At 43.9% G+C, this 23,942-nt stretch overlaps 2 protein-coding genes across 2 annotated transcripts in view; one reads left to right on the top strand and one right to left on the bottom strand.

The window, feature by feature from the left end:
• The window catches only part of LOC310692401 (uncharacterized protein), a 137,690-nt gene that overhangs the window by 82,225 nt on the left and 31,523 nt on the right, over positions 1–23,942 (bottom strand). The window lies entirely within an intron of this gene.
• The window catches only part of GALNT1 (polypeptide N-acetylgalactosaminyltransferase 1), a 61,506-nt gene continuing 59,447 nt past the window's right edge, over positions 21,884–23,942 (top strand). The window contains exon 1 of the mRNA XM_083473249.1: positions 21,884–22,582. The gene's annotated coding sequence lies outside the window, so the exon portion shown is untranslated. The remainder of the gene's footprint in view (positions 22,583–23,942) is intronic.

The raw sequence follows: 23,942 nt of genomic DNA, 5'->3' as shown, positions 1-23,942 counted from the left end.
AATCCCACCCCACCCCCAGGACTACGCAAAAATTGCTGAGGGCCTTATTGGACCATTTAATGATTTTTCTGCCTACTGTAGCAATTGTAATGTGCTGTGCTATATGCTGTATGTATTTTAATTGTGTTTTTATTGCTTTCCTTATTTATTGTATTTTACAGTAAGACAGTACAATAAAATACAATATGACATAAAAGTGATGGGGTTAGGATTGCACCTTTGGTTTTTTAGACTGTACAGTGGTACCTCAGGTTAAGTACTTAACTCATTCCGGAGGTCCATTCTTAACCTGAAACTGTACTTAACCTGAAGCACCACTTTAGCTAATGGGGCCTCCTGCTGCTGCTGTGCCGCCGGAGCACGATTTCTGTTCTCATCCTGAAGCAAAGTTCTTAACCCGAGGTACTATTTCTGGGTTAGCGGAGTCTGTAACCTGAAGCGTATGTAACCTGAGGTACCACTGTATAAATATTTGACAATGATTTTATTTTTTTATTGTCCAATAACATTTGGATGTTTTTTTTTTGCTGTTAGAAGTATCTGAAAAGTGACCATCTGATTTTAAAAGCTCCAAGAACAATAAGCCCCAGTAAATGTCAGGCTGGAGTACAAATAAAACCCATATGGAGCCTGAAGTGCTTCTCATATATAATAAAATACATCATTTGTCTTTTTATAGCACTTTTAAGTTCGCAGTCTTTATATTTGTGCTTCTCATGTATGCAAGAAATAAGCCTAGCAATGATTTTGAGCCAACTATGATAAAAGTTATTATACATCTGTAATTAGCAACCTCTGCTATTAGACACTGCTTACTAGAATTCTGCTTTGAATAAGTTGTCCTGTGGTTGCCTTCATGTGGAAGTAAAGGATTATGATAGAAATTTCCCCAAAATGTGATTTTCTAATGTTTATTTTCTCATATTAAAATTGTTGGTATTTGTGAAAGAGAAAATAGGATTAACTTTTATTGTGCTTTATTTTTCATGAAATTTCAAAGCAGTTTGTCTCAACAAAAATCAATATATGTTATATACAAATACAAATTTCACATTCAGTACAACTACCACTGCAAATCCCACAGGTTGATGGCCAAAAACCCCAAAACTGTTTCATTTCATTTCATTTCATTTCCTCTCCATCTCCACCCTCTCCCAATCTTTCAACTAGGGAGATAAAACCCATTCCCCTCAACAGACTCGCCATGTAGGGATTTGAGCTGAGAATCCAACGAACTTGGCACAACTCCGTCGACGATTACTGTATAATCAATAAATAATAATAATAAATCCCTTAAAAGAACAATAATGTCCCTCAAACAACAATTTGAAACAAGGACAAATTCTAGCAGGACTACATACCATTTGACTGTATACCTTATTAGGTATCAAATTACAGTGAACATATTCTTTTGGTGACTTTCACCAGTGTTGCTGTGGGTTCAACTGGCTATATAAAAGCAAGTTGTGAGTGATAATGATCTTTTTGTTTGCTATCGGCAACTGCAGGTGTTCTGAAGTAGTTTGCAAGCTTTTGAAGATGCTCTGAGCACAATGGAACTAGCATGTTCATATTAAAATATGTAATAATTTCACAACTGTCAGACTGAATTTTAGTCAGCTCCATGTAGTTTAATTTAGGTGCTCTATGCAATAGAAACGCTGTTAATCTGTGGTGACATCCTGTCTCTCCCAATTAATGGGGTTCAAAACAGGGTTCCTGACTGGGATCCTGACTTGTGACCTCGCCTGATTCCAGAAGGTACTGAGGACCTCTAGCAACAAAAAGGATTGAGCCTCAGCAATCATGTCAGATTGTTGGAAAGTAGTTTAACATTCCTACCAGTAATTTAAGGAACAATTATGACTCCAAAAGGACATTTGAGGAAGGTATTTTAATATTAAATCTTGCAGTGCTCACATTACAGAGTCATCAATGTATATTCCAAAGGACACTTCAGTAGGCATTTGGTGTGAATGTAGTGTAGATCCCTTTCCAATGTTTTTCTGATGCTGCGGTTAGAGCAGCGGTGTAGCACAGGAGAACAGGGGTGGTGGGGGCCCTGGGTGCAAAATTCTGAGGGGGCGCAACCAGGTACTGGCTTCTGCAGGGATCCCTGTACTGACCTGGCGAAGACGGCAGAGCAGCCCAGGTCCACAGTGAGGAGGCACAGACGGAAGGAGGTGGGCAAGGGGTTATCCCAGCACATCCTGACCCAGCATGGGGATTCGCCCAACAAGGGCCATGTCGGCTGGCTGAGCTCCCCCCTGTGTTGACAGGCAGGCAGCAGTGTGACCCCACCTGGCTTGGGGAGGCAGGGTGCTTTGATAGTGTCAGTGATTTGCTCTCCCAGGGCCGTCTTAAGCATATCTGGCGCTGTGGTGCAAAGATCCCTCTGGCGCCCCCCTTTCCCAGAGTTGTCAACCAGCTGGAGGAGGCGGGCAGCGGCTGGAGGGCGGCTCCTCTGGCGGGGAAGAGGCGGAGGCTAGACGCGGCACTTCCCAGCTCAGCTAGCTGCTTTGTGCCACAGTGGCCATGGCAGGCAGCACACTGAGTGAGCAGGCCTGCGCCGAGCGAGCGAGGGTGCGTGTGCCGCTCCCACCGAGCGTCGGCTTGGTTTAGCCTTCTGGCACCCCGCAGAATTTGGCGCCTGCAGGCTAAAAGGGAAAAAACTGAGCTGACGCTCAGCAGGAGCAGTGCATGCACCTTCACTCAGTGTGCTCGTTCGGTGTTCCCTGGACTCTTGCCTGGTGCCCTCCAGAACTTGGCACCCTCGCGTCCCGCGCCACTAGCCTCTATGGGTAAGGCAGGCCTGTGCTCTCCCCAGACACTGGCAACCCATGCTACACACTGAGTTAGGGTGGGTGATTTGTATGTGATTTTACGCAATTTTGAAATTCATTATAGTAATTCAAGGGCAGAGGCATGGAAGGTGCCTCTTGAGGTACAGGCACTGAAGAGCTTTAAGAAGAAGAAGACGAAAAGACAGGTTTCAAGCCTTTCTTCCTGCTTGACTTTTGAGTGCCACACCAGTACTGTTTGTCCTAAATCCTCAGCTGGAATACCCCTTCCTCTGAAGTGAATGTGGACTTATGATTCATCAGGAGCTTGGGGCCCATAATGGATAATACATGTGATTCTGGATAGATCGTATGTAGATTTCCCTCAAATTCTTCTGCAATCTCCCGTTCCTATTGATACCTCCCTCTTGGGTTGTTGACAGTGCTATAAATTGCACACATAGCCTGAACGTTGGAAATGCAGGGAATTGTGAAAATTCTGTTTCCTACTGGCATGAATTCAAGTCACTAAATACTGATGCAGACAGTTCTTTAAACTGCTTTCAGAGAATGCTCAAGACGGCTACAGTTCTCAAGTGGGATGTGTGCGCATGTGTGTAAAAGACTACGGTTGTAGGAAGCTAGGGCACAGACTGGATTGCTGATGAAAGTGTTCAAGGCAGCCTGCTCTGCCCTAACTGCAGTTTCCAAGCAATCCTCCAGAGCTGACAGAGACAAAATAGGTAATGTCCCCTGCCCCCACAAAGCTCAAAATCTATTTACTGCTTAATTGCTTTTGCTGCTGAAGTACTCGTCTAATCTAGGGAACTAGCAATTGAATTCATGCTGTAGATAAACAATTGCCAATTTATAGTATGATAAAATCATACTGAATTGTAACAGATTTTACAAATGTGAATATCCCACAGTAGCATTTTTAAGCATTACTGTTGAGAGACTCCGTGATAAAGGAGCTATGTAAGGATTTTTGCCAGGCAGACTCACAGCAAATACTATGCACAGCTTACGGTAATCAAAAAAGAAAATAAATGAAGTGGCTTGCAGCTTTCTTTGGAAATAGAGTCAAGGGGGTGTTTTCTTTTTTAAAAAATATATTATTTAGACTTGTTTCATCATCTTTGATGAATTGTAATTTTTTTTCTTCATTTATTGAAATTGTGAAAAATTGTTCTAGAAGACTGATTTGGGGGAAAAGAATTGTTTTTCACAACAGACCTATGAACTGAAGAAAAAAGTTTCACGACTGAAATTCCACTGAGGTTGCAAGTTCTCTGCACAATTACTTATGAGCATATTCCATTGAAATCAGAGAAAACATGCATAGGGCCTGTAGCAGGAACCCCCCCACCCCAATCATTCTGTTTGCACAAACTTCACACACACTCACACTCACACACTACATACGCCACATTTCTGTTATAAATTCATAGAAAATCAACCATACATCGGATTTGCACTGTTCCATTTTTTACTCCATGTGACAAGGACTATCTGAGGGGGGTGCTTGGTTTCTGGTCAGCCATAATCTCTTCAGCATACCAGCACATCCACAGGAGCCCTGCCCAGTTGCTATGTCAACCCTGATAATCCCAGACAGAAGACAATCAAAATCACAAAGAACAGTGGATTCACCACAGGCTGAAACAAAGGACAATGATCAGATCTTCCCTCTGGGGGCAGGAAACTGCAAACTCCCCATTGTCACCTGGAAAGTACTCATGGGGAGGGGGAAAGGAGGAACCAGCCAGGTGACAGGACACTCAGGTTACCACCACAACTCCTCCCTCAACCCCTCCTTTCTGTAATGTATGCATGATGTCAACCCTTTCTGTAATGTATGCATGATGTTTCTGGGGGTGGGCTTGAGCTAGAGGAGGGGAATTTCAAAAGTTTTTATAAGGTCTTGCAACCCATTGTTCTGGGTCTTTTCCTCTCTCTTGCAAGTGAAGGAAATACCCTGTTGCAACAGTCAATAAAGGCCAAGCCTACAGGCTGCTGTTTTGCTCCAAGTTATCCTGGTTGGTGTCTTTGTTTTTGTCCAAGAGAGCCCTCGGATTTTTCCGTTAACAGTTGGCGACCGCGACTCAGGGACACTTGGTTCTCCTGTAAAGGTGAGAGGGGAGATAGAAGGGATCGGGCGCCACTGGGCAACCTTAGCCCAGGGATCCTTCTTCCTCTCCCTGCCTCCTCTTTGCGGGCGGTAATCAATCGTCACCAAAAGCTCAACCAGGGGAGCAAAGGCGAGGTCAAGCCGGCTAAAAAGAAAAGGATCCTGGGATTTGCGGGGGACATCTTCGAACGTGAGTATGGTTTGAAGTAAATGCATTGGGAGGGGGGTGGAAAAGTAACGACCCCACGACAGCCAGACTTTCCTTCTTTCATTTCTGGCGTAGCCCCTCGGAGTCGGCCGGGTGCGCTCTAACTTTACCCTTTTCTAACCCGATTCTCCCCTTCGGAAAGTGGCCAGGGAGATCGCGGAACTTTACTGTGTGGCGCATACCTCTCGGAGTCGTCTGGGTACGCCAAAACCTTTCTCTTTCTCTCCCCTCAATTTCTTACACGGTGTGTGGCCGGGGAAATTGTGGTACCTTTTGCTGTTTTCCGATGTTCCCCCCCGGGGTCGTCCAGGAACATCTTAATCTCTCTATCTCTTTTCTCCCCCGTTTTCCGTCTTGGAATTGAGTCCGGGAAAGCGTGGCTCTTTTACTGTTTCTCTGACATCCCTCTCTCGGAGTCGTCCAGAGGAGTCTTTCAAGTATTCTCTTACTCTCCACCTACCCTAACTCTGCAAATGAACCTTCCCCTCCTGCCTGGCGACCTTTGTTAGGGATGACCTGGGTATGTGAGAACGCAAGGTCGTCTGCTCCCCTTTCAAAACTTTGTTTTCTCGGACCCCCAATCTGGCACTGCACAGCGCAGGCGTCCAGTAGGGAGCCCAAACTTAGTCTCAAAGGCTAGGCAGGAGGCTGTTGTGGAGGGTAGAAGGGGCGGTTCACGAAGTGGGGCCCCACACTAGGATTAGTCTTGTGAAGCAGCGCTGAGGTAAAGGAATTCCGGGCAGAGAGACCCGTGGTTTGAGTTTCTGGGCTGAGAGACCCGTGGTTTTGTTTCAGGTTCAGGTTTGAGATTTCCAGAATTTAATTCGTGGTTTATAGATAAGTAGGAATTGTGTTAGTCAAGGGTACTTTGAGTACTGAAAGGATCTTTTATCTGTCCCCCCTTTCTTTACCATTGCCCCCTTTCCTCCCTTGTGTGTATGTTTCCACTCTTTCTGTCTTTAGCGTACTTTGTTAACGAAAAAAAAAAAAGCCCAAAAATAACATATGAGAGAATGGGAGCTCACTAAACACCCTAGCTGGACTCCTCCTGGCAACAAAGCTTCCATGAAGCCTTTTTGCCCCAGAGAGGACTCTAATATGCCCCTCCAGCTTGTCATCTCCAATTAGAGAAAAAATAAAAATAAAATAAAGGGGCAAAAATGGTTAAGTTTGTGTTGTTAAACTGTAGCCTACAGCTGGAACATGAAACTGTAAACTTAATGGTGCTCAGAAGGCAGTAGATATAATAACAGCCCAGCCTGAGAGCCCACGCATTAGAGATTTTAGTTTCTCTTAAAAAAAAATAATAAAATAAAATAAAATAAATGAATAAGAGATGTACTCAAAGATTCAGGAATATTTCAAGGGTTTGTATTTACATTGGCCTTGGCATCCACAGACTGTTCTTAAATGCACATAGTTTTAAATTGCAAGCTTGCTTCAAAATTTTAAATCTAAGGAAGCCATGTTGCGCCTTATCAATCTTAAACAAAACAAAATGGAGAATGGAGTGTGCAAATGTTTGTTACTTGAGAGAGGCTCTAAAAGAGAGTTTTCCTCCCAAGTGGTAAAATCCTGTATACGTGCTACTTGTGTTCTGAAAGGGGGATTACCCCACCTCTTTCTTCTAGTTTTAAGTGAGGAGGGTGATTCTAAGTCTAATGGCAAATGATGTTTGTTGTAACTTTTGAGTTTGTGAGAAGGTGAAGTTAACCTAATGTTTCTGCTGCAAAAGCCTAGTTGAGCACAACTGCTCTCTCAAGCTAAAATGCAGTGTATGTATTTCATTAAGCGTATGCCTATAAAAGTATGGTGTTCATTCTAAGAAAAAATATTTGAGTCCAGTTTTAACTTTGATTTGGTTGGACAGAAGAGTTATTGTAAGGCTCCTGATATCAGTCTCTATAAGACTTCATGGCCTCTTTTGTTAGAAAATGCCCCCCTCCCCCTTGTTTCACTCTGCCTCTTTCAGTTGGTTTCTCCCTTCTTACTTCTGTGCTAGGTAAATTTACTCCCGAGTAAGCTTCCTTTAAAGGAAACTGCAAAGAGGGGAGGGGGCAACACTTGTGTATTCCCTTTAAAAAAAATCAAATCTAGGGCTGCTTTAACTGTGCTTTATAAGAGATCCTCTCAGGAGTATAGATGTTTCCTTTCCCAGCTGTAAATCTGTACTTAAATGTGTATGCCTCTTTGGTAGTACAAATCTTGCTGTGAAATCTTGCTGTGAACCCTATATTTTGGAGGGTTGGACTAGATGACCCCAGGGTCCCTTTCAACTCTCCCAATTTGTGGCTGTGTGGAAGACCATGTGTCTGCAAGCATTGGAGGGTAATTCTTAAATTCTGGTGTGGTAATGGAGTTGAAATTCAGCCTAGCTTTGCTCTTTAGTTTTAAAAGGTGAGAGGTGAAGCCCAACTGGTAATACCAAGCATTTGAGTGATTACAGTGTTTATCATTTTGTCTACTATTTAAAAATCAGACTTAAAAGTCTACTCAAAGTTTAAGCACATACAAATGAATAATCAAGTAGAATTAGCCTTGACCATTCCTGTAAATAAAGGGCAGGAAATAATAATAATATTAATAATAATAATAATAATATTTTTTTTGTCTGCAAATGGTAAGGCTGAAATGGCTGAGAAGTTAAAAAAAAAAAAAATCCTAGGAATTCTAACTCTGGCCATTTTACTCATAAATAAGAGAGCGGTTGATTGTTCCGCGAATGGCCAGAGGGATATTAGCCCTTTCCTGTACATAAAGGAAGCAGTCTCAGTTTGCTTGGGCTGAAATTGCTAGCTTTGGTAAATACCTAAATTGCTGAGTTTCTCTTTTTTGTTTAAAATCAAACCCTGTTTTCAAAATCTACTCCTTACCCTTCCTTTCCCTTATTCAAATGGTAATTTAGCCAAAGGATGGTAATTTAGCCAAAGGATGCAACATTTCAATAGTATAAAACGTTTGCTGAGACATGAACTCTGCACATGCACAGAGGCCAGATTAGCTAAAGAAGAGAGAGAGAGGAAGGGGGGAACTGTAAGGGGGAGAGGAGGTTTCTTCGACAACTACAGAGAGAAATTTATCCAAATGCAAAAACTTTGAACCATTGAGGGAAATCACCCTAAATGTTTCTTTGCTCCAGAGGCTACGTAAGACAAAAGGCTTTAAAAAAAAAAAACAAAAACAAAAAACTAGCCCATCAAAAGCCAAGAGCCTTCCAGGTTTCAAATCTTAACATGCCAAATTCTTTTCACAGGTAAATATCAAAGCATCCCCCCCCCAATGGGAATTTTAGGAACAGCATTTCCTGACAAGCTTCTCACATGAAATAATTTTCCCTTTTAACAGGATATGTGAACCCCGATAACAAAGTGTTTGTCCCTTTTTCCTCCCACAGCAACTTTCTTTCTGTTCTGTGAAACAAGTCTGAATCCATGCTATATTAGTGACTTCCACAACCAAACATTGTTTGTGGAATGGTATTTGTTTACCTTTTTGCCTGAGCATTTCTTATTCTGTCAATTTGGCTAGTGCAAGGTACCTGCACAACTTTAAATTGCCATTCATTTTCTTGGTATTAACTCATTTCCCAGTATTAACATTACAGTTGATGTTGTCACATCAAGAAACACTATTTTATTTTCATTTGCGATGTTAGAATGCCAAAACAGATTACTTCAGGTTACTTATTAATTGTGTGTTTTAGCATTTATTTATTTGGTTCCTCATAGGTCATTTTGTGTGTGTGTGTTTTACTTTGGGGACATGTTCATCACATGTTGAAAGTCAGTTTAATGAAGTTCTTTTATCAAATAGCACATGGTGAATTTAAAGTTTTTCCCCCCCATGGTTTTCCCATTTTTTCAGTCTAGTAGTAATCTGCGTGGTTTTGATAATATATTTAATAATAATTCTTTTCTAAATCTGATGTCTTTGTGTCAAGTTTGTTTTCATCTGACTGGTAATCTAATTTTTTGCTTTCTTTTGTATTTTTTAACCTTTGTATTTTTTACAGTTCTCTTTCTCTCCAAAGTGAAGGAAAGCAAATGAACTTGGCAGATAATAACAGTAGTTATAGGAAAATGTGATAATAATATTGGAATGAATGAAACGCTTAATTCGCTAAGATTTTTATTATTTGCAGCTTCCAACAGAAACCGAAGGACATCCTTTTTGCCTTTTGCCCCCTCCCTTTTCTAACTGTCTTTAAGCCCCCAAACCCTGCCCCTTACAGGATATCACTTCTACAGATGTGCAATGATGAAAAGCAGCAACAACCCCTCATGGCTAAGGGGAGGAGTTGAATTGCAAGGACATTTTCTCACTTTTGAACCTTAAGACTGTGCTCCAGGATTCAAAAGATACATGCATAAAAGATCACAATTGTGTCAAGATATGTAACTGATATTTAATTAGTTTGTTTTGTATTATGTGTTATTATGTAAGAATGTTGAAATGTGTCTGACAGTGTGATTTCCACAAAGGGGGGCAATTTTTGTGTGTAATTGTTTTTATGTTTAATGTCTTATTGCTTACACACCAATGGAGAATTCTCATGCATTTTATACTTTCTAATAGCTCGCACTATTGTGTAGTCCAATGTTTAGATCAACTTATAACCACATTTAATTGTTCCACCTGGCACTCTGCCAACTTTCCCTATCCATTTTAAAATGTGTTAAACCTCATTTTGCCAAGGACAATCTTCTGGATCCATAAAACACCAGGTACATGAAGGTGCATATGCTTTGGTTTAGCAGGAATGATCCCTTATAGAGTTAAATTGACTTATTTGGACAACTGCCCTTGTTAAGAATGGTTTTCTTTTAACAGATTGGTTTCAAGAGTTGAGAACCATGGGCACATAAATTCAAATTGGACTCAGTTTGAATTGGGCAAGTGTATCCAGGCTGCAATTAGCTCTTTGATCCTTAAAGTGCAAGTGAGCAACTCCCATGACTGCAAGACCAGAGCCTGTAATAATAATAAGGAATCCCATGGATTTTGGCCAAGGCAAAGGCATTTCTCTCAGGACGTGTCCGAAACCTGTGCCAGCTGTGGTGGGTACCAGGCTACATGATAAATATGAAAGCCCTAAGTGGATTCACCAGGGATTGCCACTACTGCGACACCATGCCGATGTGAGACCACAGAAGAGCTACCTTGACACCTGAGAACACAAAAATGGCGGGGGGGAAGCAAACTGCACTTTTCAGTCATTAGTGGACCTTCCTGCCTAAATGTAAAGCATAGATCACTATTGAGAAAATATTTCTTCCAAGGTGCTAGAATACCACAAGTAACTGAGCAACAAAATAGTAATTTACGTGATATCCTATGTCTAACTATGTGCACTGTTACACCATTATATTTCTAGGCAAATATCCTTAAAGTAGCATGATATCCAAGTCCCTTTCAGGTTCACATGGACACACACATCTGGGACGGAGAATACCAGGTTATTATTTACCACCTTAAATTGTGCGGAGAAAAGGATTGCAAAGTAGCCACCTTTGCAATCTTATCTCCGAAGGGGGGAACTGTAGCAGGAACCCCCCCACCCCAATCATTCTGTTTGCACAAACTTCACACACACTCACACTCACACACTACATACGCCACATTTCTGTTATAAATTCATAGAAAATCAACCATACATCGGATTTGCACTGTTCCATTTTTTACTCCATGTGACAAGGACTATCTGAGGGGGGTGCTTGGTTTCTGGTCAGCCATAATCTCTTCAGCATACCAGCACATCCACAGGAGCCCTGCCCAGTTGCTATGTCAACCCTGATAATCCCAGACAGAAGACAATCAAAATCACAAAGAACAGTGGATTCACCACAGGCTGAAACAAAGGACAATGATCAGATCTTCCCTCTGGGGGCAGGAAACTGCAAACTCCCCATTGTCACCTGGAAAGTACTCATGGGGAGGGGGAAAGGAGGAACCAGCCAGGTGACAGGACACTCAGGTTACCACCACAACTCCTCCCTCAACCCCTCCTTTCTGTAATGTATGCATGATGTCAACCCTTTCTGTAATGTATGCATGATGTTTCTGGGGGTGGGCTTGAGCTAGAGGAGGGGAATTTCAAAAGTTTTTATAAGGTCTTGCAACCCATTGTTCTGGGTCTTTTCCTCTCTCTTGCAAGTGAAGGAAATACCCTGTTGCAACAGTCAATAAAGGCCAAGCCTACAGGCTGCTGTTTTGCTCCAAGTTATCCTGGTTGGTGTCTTTGTTTTTGTCCAAGAGAGCCCTCGGATTTTTCCGTTAACAGGCCAGACTGCATGTTAACAACCCAACAAGTGGACAGAAAAACAATTGCACAATAACCTGACTTCCAACTATATAATGGTGAACAGAATGAGATAAAGGTTCAATGCATGAGTGAGTAAATTTAAAAACAATATTACAGGTCATGTCTAAATGAGGGTCCTAGCTAGGGTTGCTAACTGATCAGGGGGGGAAATCCTGACCTGACTTGTTCCTTTAACAACAGCTTGATACGCAGAAATAAGCAGACAAACATTTCCATACATGGAGATACACATACACCTTGCTACCTACCAATGTGCTAATAAGGGCCCAGCTTCTAATAGGACCAGATCAAAAGGTGGCAACAGACTGAAGGAAAGAGTGGAATTGCAGACCATTTTTATGGCCTTGGTTTTTTTTAATAAACTCACGATTTGGAGGACATTTCTGGTTGCGATATTTCAAGTAAGCAAGCAAGCAAGCGGAGAGGGATACTCAGCCCCAGAATCTTGTTTTTAGCACCAGGGCTGTGTAATAAACGAAAATCTGCCCATATTCCCTTATGGGGGACACGAGTCCTTATAGAGTCCTTTGCAGGTTCTCCATCGGTCGGAGAAAATAACAGGCCAACCAGAGAATATTGAGAAGCAAAGTAGCTAGTAAGCCTGATTTTTATTGAACTGTTGTAACAGGGTGCTTCCCCCATAAGCAGGAGGAGGAGGACCCCGAACAAAGATGTGCCAACCCTTATATAGACATTTTAAATTGCCCTCCTTGGAGTCCAAGACCACCCCCAGAAACATTATACATACATCACAGAAGGGGTGTAGCTCAAGACCACCCCCCAGACACATCATACCTACATCACAGAAAGGGTGGTCTACAACAGAAATCTGAGTGTGTTGTTTATCTGTCTGGCAGGTTACCTGTTAATGCTTACTTGATTGGATACCCTGGGGAGCCTGGCCAGTCTTTTGTAATGATAAGTACTTAGTTCCTGAGCCAGGTCACAGGCTCACCCTATTCATACACAGACATACCCTTAATACAGGATTTGTGAATGAAAAGACAATGGGGAGGCTTTTCTGTTTCCCTTGACCTTTCAGAGAAATAATTCAGTCAGTTTGGGAGTCAAAATACGGTAGTTTCAGGGCTGTTTTCCTGTGCTGCTTCAGACATGTGGTTTATATATTTATGTACGTGTTTGGTACATTTATGAACGTTTATTATATATATAAGATCTTAATTTTTTTATTTCAGCTGAGTCCTAGAATATGTAAATTTATAATAACCACTTCTGAACATATGTAAAACAATAAATTTTTATTAGTAGTAGTTGTAGTTTCCCCCTGTATCAGGACCTCTATGGTAGATGCAATGGATTCCCCAAAAGCCTTGAGACCACTTTAGAAACAACCCTGACTGCAATTACATGCATATCTACTCAGAAGTAAGTCCCACTGCGTTCAGTAGGACCTGCTCCCAGGTAAATGGGGACAAGTTTGCAGCCTGAGAGTCCCCCCCCCCCCCCATTATATCAACAGCATCCTTATAGAAGATTGTAAACTCAAGCACAATAGTGAAACAAGGGTTGTTTAGATGCCATTAGAATGGCTATCAGCGTTATTCAGTCTTTACAAAGATGGTGTTCAACTCTGCATGATATTTTCTTAACACTGGCAAATCAAAGTTCAGCAGTAACACCTTCCTGTTTGTGGAAACTTTTTGCACGTGGCTCAAAATGCTTGTTCTCATGGAATGGCTTCATGCCCAGCTCTGTCTGGCAGATACTGAATTGGTAAATGTTAAAATCCTGTTAGACAACTTGTAATATTGGTGTTGACTGTCAGGTCAACAGCAGATCTTGAGAAATTCCTTTCTGTTTGTCATTTGGATGGAGCCCCTTGTCAGTCAGTCAGTCAGCCAGTCAGTTTTATTGCACATAGGCAAAAGCTGCCGCATTGTACACAGAATCATTCAACAATTAAAAGAAAATATGCTGGATTAATGCAAAAAACTTTTAAAAATTATATTATCAAGACATTACCTACTCTAAGCAGAGCTATAAAAGTACCTTAATATACAGGTTAAGACATTAAACAATAAAATTTATAGGCTGAAATCACCACATGGCCACTAATATATTAAAAAATAATGTTAATACAATGTGCAATTATATTCAGAGTTTGGTGATAAAGATAGAATATAGCTTGATGTAGATAGGGTCAAATAAATTCATCTCCTTTACAGTTCATGGCTATCTTGGCTATATAATTTGCTCTAATTTTCCTAGCGGCAGTTGCAAAGAGTTCTACATGCCAGGTCACATACTTATCTATGTCTGCGAGGAGATATAAAATCATGTCAGAGGGGTTCTGGCCAGGGGACCTTGTCATTATAGGTGCTAAAAATCGTTCTCTTGCTTCATTATATAAGGGGCAGCGCAAGATATAATGCATAAGGTCCTTTACTTCAGCACATCCCCTAATGCAAACACGTTTGTTTGTTGGTATGCCTCTGTGTCTCCCATCTCTATAAGCAGAGTTTATTGTATTTAATCATAACTCTGTAAAAGCTTTCCGAAGTTGTACAAAAGTCAGTTCATTGAAATAAGGTGTATGTTCATGGGCCTCTCTGAGTTTAAAATATAATGGGGTGCATGTGGATGTGTACATAAAGTTTAGATTGTTTTTAGTTGCCACTGTCCTTATGATTCATTTACAAATATTTTTCTGGGAATATCAGGAAAGTTCTTTGATAGGAGCCCCTTGTATGAAATATATTGTAATGCCAGGGTGAGTCTCCTCCATTTTTGGAACTGTGGTGTAGTCAGAAAAGCCATCGGTCATAATTGAGCTGACAAAACAGAAGGTTGACATCTGACTATCATCTGTCTGTCTGTCTGTCTGTCTGTCTGTCTGTCTGCAAGTTGTGATTGCCAAGGTGTATACAGTGAGAAAACTTTTAAGCAGGTAAATTAGCTGGATGTAGGTAAACCAACACTATTTCCCCAAGCTCACCTGATTCAGTTTTCTTTAAAAATTCCAGAAACGCATGGATACTAAATTCCAGAAACGCATTGATGGTAAAAACAACTGCTTTGCATGCAAAATATCCCAGATTAAATTGCTGGGATTTCCCAGGTAGGGAAAGAGCCCTGTCTGAAATCTTGGAAGGCTGCTGCCAGTCAAAATAGACTATGCAGTGGTACTTCTGGTTACATACTTAATTCGTTCTGGAGGTCCATTCTTAACCTGAAACTGTTCTTAACCTGAAGCACCACTTTAGCTAATGGGGCCTCCTGCTGCTGCTGTGCCGCCGCAGCACGATTTCTGTTCTCATCCTGAAGCAAAGTTCTTAACCTGAGGTACTATTTCTGGGTTAGCGGAGTCTGTAACCTGAAGTGTATGTAACTTGAAGCGTATGTAACCCGAGGTACCACTGTAGTGAGCAAGATGAATCAATGGTGTGATTCTGCATAGTTTGCCATGTTCTTATGTTCCTCATTTCCTCAGTCAAATCTTCATTTTTGGAGGGTGAATAATAATAATAATAATAATAATAATAATAATAATAATAATAATAATAATAATAATAATAATAATTTATTTATACCCCGCCCTCCCCAGCCAAGGCCGGGCTTAGGGCGGCTAACAAGCAATAATAAAAACAAGTTGAATGATTACAACTTAAAACAAAATTAAAATACAACATTAAAATATTGAAATATTAAAATACCTCATCGCAGGAGGAGAAGGAAAAGAAAAAATAAAGAGAGGGAGGGAATCAAATTGGCTCCAAGCCAAAGGCCAGGCGGAACAACTCTGTCTTACAGGCCCTGCGGAATGCCTGAAGCTCCTTAACTATTTCAGAAGGGATGCCACAATTGCTATAGAGTTTATTGAAATATACCGTATGTTTTCCATAGCTGCAGTTAGAAGATAGTGTAGCCTGCCTTTATTTTTTTTATTTTATATTTTATTTTATTTTATTTAAATTATAAAATTGGTATACTGCCCTTCATCTGTAGATCTCAGGGCGGTTCACAGTATAAAAATACAAGATAAAAAAATACACAATCAAAACAAAAACCAAATAAACCAATAACCTCCTGCCCCTGCCTGGTATGCAATAACCTGCCCAGCGGTAGCAAGGGCTGGAGAGTGTGGAGGACACCCTTCACCCTCAGTGCCCTGCTCCTGGTGCGCCAACCTGGTGGCAGCAAAGGCTGGAGAGTTGCCTCCTTGCCTGCCTGGCACGCATGCACGGGCACCCGCCCTGGGCGCTGGCGACTGGCATTATGCCCCTGGCCAAACCATATGTCAAATTTATGTTTTGCCATGTTCTTCAGCTGGCACTCTGCTTTTCTGGGGGATCTTTTAATAGTTTCTGCCACAACTTGTAGTGATGTTGGGTACTGGTGGATTTGTCTTTCTTTTGGGGAAATTCATCTAACAACCCTTTGAAATTCCAGTCTGCCCACATTGTAGTTCCCTTTTTCATAAATACCAGTGACATCATCCACACCGTGTTATGCACAATTAAATCTTCTTAATTGTCCAGAATCACAGATCTGCTGCTGTCATCATGTGGTGAAAATTTACTCCTTGATGTTCCATATGGTCTTCCCATATGGTTCTGTTCTTTCCTTTTTTTGCTATTGAAGGCCTTGGCAAAGTCTCGAGCATTTCCTCCTGCAAGGCTTCCCATGCAACATTCTGAAAGCAGATAGCAACTGTATGGCGAATCCCTTTCCAGCACATGCGTCATAATTATTTATGGCAACTCCCATTACTAACTGGGGGTGATTTCATTACTTCTGGGATTGCCCACTGTCCATCAGGTGATACGTATTCTCATTCCTCCTCCACTTCTTCAACACAGTTGTAGCTGACACAGTGCCTGACAGGATTATGGATATTAAGTACTTTTCTATTGCCAATGATAATTTTCATGCTAGAAAAATGCAACCTGTGCTGCTGATAGAAGTAGTACAACTCATGCAACACGTTGGCGATTAATATGCACACAATAATTACCAAAATGATTATACATTCTTTATCAATCTTCTGAGAAAAGGACAAAAACCGATGCAAAGCCACAGAGACTTACGAACTACTCAGCCTAAGATGAACTTACCATGTCTGATTTCAATGGATTTTTCAAGTGCTTATCTCAGTCTTTTGTTTTCTTTACCTTTTTTAGGTAAATTCATGAAGATTTGCTAAGCAAATCAGTCTCTTAAGCTTAAGCCAAGAAATAGTATTCTCTATGAAGCTGAATATCAATATACCGTATTTTTCGCTCTATAACACGCACCTGACCATAACACGCACATCGTTTTTAGAGGAGGAAAAAACATTCTGAATGAAACAGTGGATGTATCATTTTTGTGCTTCATGCTGTGGCCACAGACATGTGATCTGATGGTGAATTTGGGGTGACCCAATGCAAAAATCCTGAGGATCCATGTGGATCCATGCTTTGTAACCACGTTTTTGCACCATTGCAGCCCCAGGCAACAGTGGGTGCGTGATTTTTTTGGTGCAGGCTGTAGCCATGGACATGCTATGTGATCTGATGGTGAATTTGGGGTGACCCAATGCAAAGATCCTGAGGATCCATATGGATCTATGCTTTGTAACCACATTTTAAGTGGGGAGCGAAGGAAAAACAAAGAAGGGACATGAGAGGGGTGTGCAGAGAAGCAGCTGGCTAAGAATGCAGGAGAGGGATTTAACGGGAGGGAGGAAAGAAAGGCAAAAGTTTCTCCCCGCCGAAGCCAACCATCTCTCTCTCTCTCTCTCTCCCCCTCCCCCTCTCTCTCCCTCCCGCCCCCTCTCTCTCTCCCTCCCCCCCTCTCTCTCCCTCCCGCCCCCCTCTCTCTCTCTCCCTCCCCCCCTCTCTCTCCCTCTCCCCCAGCAGCACTGGAGCACAGAGAGGAACTCTGCTTTCCCCTCTGCTTGCCTGGAGGGGAGGGGCTTTCCCTGCTCTTTGTTCCGTTTCAGCAAACACAGCAACGAAACAGAGCAGGGTGGGCAGTAAGACCCTGAGGCAGAATGCAGGAAAGCAGCCGCTTCCTCTTTTCAAGTTTCCCTTCTCCGTGAAGCGCGATTTGATTTTTGCCTGATTTTTCGGCTCCAGGGACCACACATTCGCTCAATAACACGCACAGACATTTCCCCTTCCTTTTTAGGAGAAAAAATCTGCGTGTTATAGAGGGGAAAATACGGTACGTATCAAGGCTTTGAGATTAGACCACTGAAGAAGCCCGGAAAACTACCTTGGGAGTGGGCTACCTGCAAGCCCCAGTAAAAGGACCCCGTCGGGGGCGAACAGTGGCCTTTCGATTACTTGGACCGCCAGGGTGAAACAGGTGCAAAATGCCGGCACCCTGTCTACAACTTCATTAACATCCATCTACCACTTTACTAGCATCTCCCGGTATTGTGAACAACATCGAACTTACCTTTTGTTGGTATCTTCATGAACTTACCTAAAAAGATAAAGAAAACAAAAGACTGAGTTAAGCACTTGAAAAATCCATTGAAATCAGACATGATAAGTTCATCTTGGGTTGGGTAGTTTGTAAGTCTTTGTGGCTTTGCATAAGTTTTTGTATTTTTCTCAGAAGATTGATAAAGAATGATAATTTTCATGGCAACACCAAGTTGGAAAAGTTTTGATGACTTCACGTGCCCATCACAGCACACACAACACCTTGGAAAAAACTATCTCAGCCTCCTAACATTTCTTTTGGATATGAGCCATATATTAAATGCGTGAAGAACTCTAACAAAAGTTCAGAAAGTTTTGTGTCTATATTACATGGTTTACACTTAGACTTAATTGTGGAGGTGTCTTTGAAACATTCAGAATGTCACGATAAAGAAGAAATGCTGAGTCATGACTGCTTTCTGTGCTGCTGCTTCCAGTTTTGTGCTGCTCTTAATGTAATGGTTCCACTCTCCTCAGTTACATTAATACTTCCAATACATTTCTGGAGAAGCAATATCATAGCCCTATTCAGTAATTCAGTAATTGCATCCATGGAGGGTGAGCTGCCTCCTAAAGTTTCCACCTTCTTGTGATCAGGAACCGATTTACACAGGCTTCCTGTTTTGAGGGAAAATTGTAACTGCCTTCAGACGATTGTGTTTAAAATCCCTTCAGATGTCAATGTGGGAAGTTTAGGGGTGGAGCAGGCAGGTCTGGCACACATGGTCCCTCTGTGGACACAATTAACAAATGCTGGCATGGTGCTAATGTATTGGTTATGTACAGTGGAAGTTATAAAGGCGCTGACCATATTAAATGATCTGATCTGGGATGTCAGATACATTGGCAAAAGTCCAGGATCCCTCTCCCAGAATGCCACCAGCATGCACATTGGCTGTATGGGTAAAAATTGGGTGGGTTGTGGGTGTGGCATTGTTACACCACATCCAAAGCCCCTTTATTCCCATTAAATGCCCACAGCAAAGGCAGGGCTTTATACCAGGAATATATATTCTCACACCCGTTTTAGTACAGGTCAGGAAGAAGGCTCACTCCAGCAATGATCCTGGCTGTTCTTCCTGCTTAGAATAGAATCATAGAATCATAGAATCATAGAGTTGGAAGAGACCGCAAGGGCCATCGAGTCCAACCCCCTGCCAAGCAGGAAACACCATCAGAGCACTCCTGACATATGGTTGTCAAGCCTCTGCTTAAAGACCTCCAAAGTAGGAGACTCCACCACACGCCTTGGCAGCAAATTCCACTGTCGAACAGCTCTTACTGTCAGGACGTTCTTCCTAATGTTTAGGTGGAATCTTCTTTCTTGTAGTTTGGATCCATTGCTCCGTGTCCGCTTCTCTGGAGCAGCAGAAAACAACCTTTCTCCCTCCTCTATGTGACATCCTTTTATATATTTGAACATGGCTATCATATCACCCCTTAACCTCCTCTTCTCCAGGCTAAACATGCCCAGCTCCCTTAGCTGTTCCTCATAAGGCATCGTTTCCAGGCCTTTGACCATTTTGGTTGCCCTCCTCTGGACACGTTCCAGTTTGTCAGTGTCCTTCTTGAATTGTGGTGCCCAGAACTGGACACAGTACTCCAGGTGAGGTCTGACCAGAGCAGAATACAGTGGCACTATTACTTCCCTTGATCTACTCCAGGCGGTTTCCTCTACATTTGGCAATATCTGTTAAAGGGTCCAGATGTTTCTCAATTGGGGGCTTATGCTACAAGCGGCACTACTTCCTGTCAAGTCAGTGTCCAAGGCACAGGAGCCCTGTAGTAGTCATGACTAGGTGGCAAGCCCTCATATGTTTCCTTCGGGAACATCTCTATCCCAGATAATGTTCAATAGAAGATTTGACATGGGCTGTTTATTGGAAGATAGGACCGTTTGCACACTGTAGAGATGAGAGAGGCCTCTGGTGTGGAAATCACACTGTTTGACCAGACCATAGCTTGTCTCGCATCAATGATTGGGTGTTGGGACTGGAAGAAGGGAGTCAAATGGCCCCCAAGCTAGATGGCCTTAAAAGAGGATTAGACCAATTCGCTGAGGAGAGGGCTATCCGTGGCTACTAGTCATGATGGCTATTCTCTGTTTTCACAGTTGAAAGCAGCAATTTGTTTGGAATCAACTTGATCCCTTCCCCCTCTTTCCTTCTGTGATGGAACTCCTATTTGGGGGCTTCCCTGGCTTTTTCTGGCCCATGTAGGACCAGTCTGAATAGTTGGCCTTGGTGAAGATTTGACGTTTTCATCCCCCAAAAGTTTCTGATTTGAGTTTCTCTTGAAATGAGGCTTCATTTTAATGTTTTATTTTAATCTTGTTTTTAATGTATCTTAATCAATTGTTTTATATCTGGTGTTAGCCGCCCTGAGCCCAGTCTTGGCTGGGGAGGGCGGGGCATAAATAAAATTTATTATTGTTATTATTTATTATGAATACCAGTTGCTGTAAACCACAGGAGCAGGGAGTGCTCTTTTGCTCGAATCCTGCTTGCGGGCTTGCAACATATAGTTGGCCATCCGGAGAACAGGATGATGGACTAGAGGGTCCACTGGCCTGATCCAGTAGGCTTTTCTTATGTCACAAATGACCCACCAGATGCCAGCCACTTTGGCTTAGCTGGGAGTTGCCCGGTGGAGTTTGCAGCGTGGCTTCCAGTTTTGGCACAACCCTTTCCCTTATTGCCCCAGTTTGAGTTTATTTATTCCCCCACCCCGCTCCAGCAGGTGTGCATGTGGTTATTGTAAACAAGACCTGCCCTTATTCCCTTATGGGGCACACAAGAGCCCTTATAGAATCCTTTGTAGGTTCTCCATCGGTAGGAGAAAATAACAGAGGCCAACCAGAGAACATTGAGAAGCAAAGCAGCTAGTAAGCCTGATCTTTCTTAAAGCTGTTGCAACAGGGTGCTCCCCCCACACGCAGGAGAGAGGACGACGAACCATGTGCGCTTGCCCTTATATAGCCATTTTGAAATTCACTGCCCTGGAGCTCAAGACATCATACATACATCACAACATCACAGAAGGGGTCTAGCCCAAGACCACCCCCCACAAACATCTTACCTACATCACAGAAAAGGCGGTCTGCAACAGAAATTTGAATGTTGTTGTTTTTCCTGCTTGCCAGGTTATCTGATAATGCCTTTCCTGGTAGTCTGACCATTCCTTTGAGATGGTAATTACTCAATACCTGAGACAATGGGAAGAAACATTTGGTCAGTTTTAGAGTCAAAATGGTTTCACGACTGTCTTCCTGTGCTGCTTCAGATATGTGGTTTATATATTTATGTACATGTTTGCTTGGTACATTTATGAACATTTATTATATATGCAAAACCTTAAAATTCTTATTACAGAAGGACCGGAACTCCTCTTTGCAGCTTCCCAGAGCCATGCCTTATGGCGTGCCTGCGTGCCGTCCAATGCTGGCAGAGTGCCTGCCTGGATCGCCCTTAATTTCATCGGCTGCTTCCTATCTCCACGTGGCACACAGACATAGTTGTGGGCTCCGCCCGATTGATGCTTGCGGTGTGTAACTTGCGAGCTGCGCCGGTGTGTATGTGCGCTTTGTCATTTCCCCTCCTTTTTAAAGCAATGGATGCTGCGGACAGAGCGGGGGCTGTTTGCTGAGAGGGGGCCAAATGCGGGCAAGGGGCTCCTCAGCTCCCTCTTCTTCCAGATGGAAAGACGACTTTAGCCCGGGTGGATCACGCCCAGTGCCCACATTAGGCACGTTTTCGAAGAAAAAAACACAAAGCACGAGAAGCGCGGGGGAAGGAGACAGGCAAGTCCCATCCATTTTACAACAGCACCCGTCCCTCCGCGCAGAATGAACTTGGAGCTCTGCAATTTCAGGTTTCTGTGCAGTCTGATGGATGGATGGATGGATGGATTGATTGGCGTGGCGCGCCCCGCCCCCTGGCTCCCCGCCGCCCAATCCCCTCTCCTCGCCTCCCTTCACTCCGAAGCGAGGGAGGGCGGGGGCGGCACGTGACGCCGACATCCGGGTCACCTGCGGGCGGAAACAAGACCACCCATAGCCAACCGTTCTCCTTTTCCTTGACGGGAGTGGGAGGAGTCAGGTGTTACTGGGTGGGGCCGGCGAGCGAGCCTGACGTGCGCGCGCGCGGGCGCGCCGACCGCGGCTGCGTTCTGAGAAGTCGGGGTGCGCGCGCGGACTTGCGCTTTGAGGTGGGACCGTTTAACGCCTCAGCCCGCTCGAGGGGAGGAGGAGGACGACGACGACGACGAGGAGGAAGTCGCCGCTGCCGCCGCCGCCGCCGGCCGTGAAGACTCAGCGCGGCTGAGGGAGATGCCGAGCGGGCTGCGCGTCTGAGGGCGTCGGCGGTGGCCGGCAGAGCGAGCGAGCGACCTCCATCTCCGGCGAGGCGCGGAGTCCCAGCGGCCGCCTCCCGCCGTCGCGGCGGCGCCGTCCTCGTCTCGGCGGCGAAGGGGGCTGCTCGCGCTTCCTGAGGGGACGGACTCGGCCCGTGCCGAGCTGGCGGCGGCGCCTTCCCCTCCGCCGCCAGGGGGGCTCCGTTGGCGGGAGAGCGGCGGCGGCGGCGGCGGCGTCTCCTCCTCAGCCCGCTTCCCGAAGACGCTGGCGGCAACGGCCGGCGGCCGCCAAGGGCTACTGGAAGACGGGGGGCGTTCGCTGCTTTCCCCTCCCCCTCCGAGGCCAGCTCGATGGAGGTGGGTCTCTTCCGTAGGGCTGCGCTCTCTCTCTTTCCCTCCCTCCCTCCCTCCGTAGAAAAAAGGAAGAGAGAACCCAAACCCAGCCTGGGAAAGGGCAGGTTCACACGTACGGCGTGCCCGCGTCGCTTGCGGGCTTCGCAGGAGTTCCAAACGCGTCGTCTGCACGCGTCGTCTGAACACGGCCTGGCGGAAACTTTTCGCCTCTCCCGAATGGCTCGAGTAGTTGCGGCTCCCAACGCGTTTGTTTCATTTCATTTTTAATGGATTACCCTCTCATTTGTCGCCGGCGCTTAGATCTCTTATCACTGAGGAGCGAGTTTAACCGGGCAGGTCGAGAGGTGGCTGGACAATCGGCTAGGGTCAGATCTGAACCCCACCCTCGCCAAGTCCGTGCCGGGGCATCGCCCTTTACAGCACTGACTGCGAATGGGTGGATTTGCCCAAGTTGGTCCAATCCCGTGCACCTGAAACAAATATGGCAGTATGCAGCGGTGCTTACTTAGAAGAAAGCATATGTAGGGTCACGGCCTTACTCTCCTCCAGCAATAGGGTCTCTCTCCTTCCCACAAAATGGGTGTTTGGCTTTCTGGCTGTTGCTGGACTCCAACCCCCAGCCAGCCCCCTTCATTATTATTATTATTTTTTCCATAATTTTCCTTCTGCCCTTTTCCCAAGGGTTATTTTGTTGCCTGGAGCTGAGTCAAAATTGTAACCCCACAAACACTTTAAAAATTCTTGCTTCAGCATTCAGGCACCAGTTCCTGCCTTCATCTGCTATCTATCCATCACCCCATAATGGTCCCACTGCTGCAGGCCTGGCACTGTGTGAGAGTGTGGGCCACCCATGTGCCCTTTTCTTCTTTCCTTTACTAAACGTTATACGTTTTAGCTGCCCTGCTGTGCTGTGTAGTCATCTGTGAAAGTGTTTGAAGCAAGTGAATTTGACTATCTTTGCTTGGGCAGTTTGATACAAAATATGGCATCATAATTGCCACTATTTATCCTATAATTGTACCGCTTGGCACTGCTGTCTCAAAGTTTGCTTGTTTTACATATCTGTGGAGGAAATTAATGATCCTGAAGCAGGCTGTGCCGCTGGCTGTTTTAAAATGGTGTGTTCCTGTTCTCTTTAAAAAGAAACAAGTTCCTCTTTCACTGTAAGATTGACTACTAAATATGCTCAATTTCTTCTTGCCGGCTTGATTACCCCTCCATTTCAAACATATTAAAGTTTGAGTGAAGCACATAAAGGCAGCTGCCTAAACAGCAAGCCCTCTTCAGAACTCTTTTGAGGTAGGGAAAAGGTGACCCAGAAAAGCTTCTCTAGGCTGTGCTGGGGATAGTAAGATAATGTATT

The sequence above is a fragment of the Podarcis liolepis genome (assembly GCF_965112155.1).
Source record: "Podarcis liolepis genome assembly, chromosome: 13".
In the NCBI taxonomy this organism is placed as follows: domain Eukaryota; kingdom Metazoa; phylum Chordata; class Lepidosauria; order Squamata; family Lacertidae; genus Podarcis; species Podarcis liolepis.
This window is presented reverse-complemented; position numbering and strand designations above follow the sequence as displayed.